The sequence below is a fragment of the Elaeis guineensis genome, chromosome 13 (genome assembly GCF_000442705.2).
Source record: "Elaeis guineensis isolate ETL-2024a chromosome 13, EG11, whole genome shotgun sequence".
NCBI lineage: Eukaryota > Viridiplantae > Streptophyta > Magnoliopsida > Arecales > Arecaceae > Elaeis > Elaeis guineensis.
The window spans coordinates 963,082-964,356 of record NC_026005.2 but is presented as its reverse complement, the minus strand read 5'-3'; the positions used below and the strand labels follow the sequence as shown (position 1 = coordinate 964,356).

Genomic DNA, 1,275 nt, shown 5'->3' with positions numbered 1-1,275 from the left:
TTAGACTTGGACCAAAAAATAGGGCTCATTTTACTTTCGGGTCAGACTCGGACAGACCTTTGGCCCGGCCCGAGCCCGAGCCTGAAACTTGGCCCAAAGTTCGGCCTGGCCCCCATGACTTGCCCTGTCCGCAGTTCACACGATCAAGAGTCTGTTCTTCTTTGAGAAGCTTCTCTAATTCTCCCTCCAAGCCATCTTCTCCTCCTTCGTGGCCTTCCGTGCGGCGGACCAACAGTGGCAGCCTCCAAGCAAAGGCTCTCCTGCTCCTCTCCCTCTCTGCGATGGTGCCTGGACCCTATCTCTTGCTCATCTCCATCCTCACCGCCAACATCATCGTCCACCCTATTTGGTATAGTGCCTGGACCCCCGCTTAGAAGCACATCCTCTGCGCCTTCCTCTGCTCCATCTTCTCGCCTGACCCCACCACCATCCCCTCCCCCTCCGTCTCTGCTTGGTGGTGCACCATTCATCTCTACACCAACCAGGCTGGCGCCAACGTCTCCCGCAACGTCTTCCTCGGCATCGAGAATAATGACCGCTGCTACTCCCATGAGAAATCCCTCACCCGTCTCTCTATCCAGTCCATCATCTGCACCGCCATCACCGCTCATACCCACCCTCTCCCCGTCAACCCTCGCAGCGGCCTCTACCTCCTTCGACGTCACTGCCCAGGACTTCTGCGGCTTCCACTACTTCACCTCTCCTCCATCGTTGGCTACACCCTCTTCCCTACGTCTGGGTCGGCAACTCCCCCACCAGATGCCCAGGGATCTATGCCTACCCCTTCGTCGTGCCAGACTACATCCTGAGGGCTCACTCGGTGGGGCGGTTGTCGAATGGGGACATGGAGGTGGACGGGATGGTGAGTGTGGTGGCGCACAAGCTGGTGGAGATGGCGTCGAACCTGCTTGTGAATGCCTGGTATGCCGGGGGGACCCTAGCTTTTCGATGGAGATCGACGACCTCTACAACAGAAGATAAAGGAAGTTTCGATCAGAAAGGATCACACGAGATGGGTGGAAGTTTTGAGAGAGGGAGGAGAGGGAGGGGTTTGGGCCACATCTTGAGCTTGGGCTCGGGCTGGCCCGATTGGGTTTGGACTGGGCTCGGGCTCGCGCCTGCCTCGGGCTTTAACTTTCAAAAGATTTTTGGGCCTAAACTTGGCTCAAAGTCCAAAAAAAAAAAAAATTTCGGGCCGGACTCGAGTAGGCGTGTGGCTCGGCCTAGCCCGGCCCATTTCCAGCCCTATATGCAAGCTTGCTATCGATCTGATTT

General features: G+C 56.9%; 1 pseudogene; it reads left to right on the top strand.

The window, feature by feature from the left end:
- The first annotated feature begins 281 nt into the window (after positions 1–281).
- On the top strand, positions 282–981 carry LOC105060941 (protein EXORDIUM-like 3; annotated as a pseudogene).
- Positions 982–1,275: the final 294 nt, after the last annotated feature.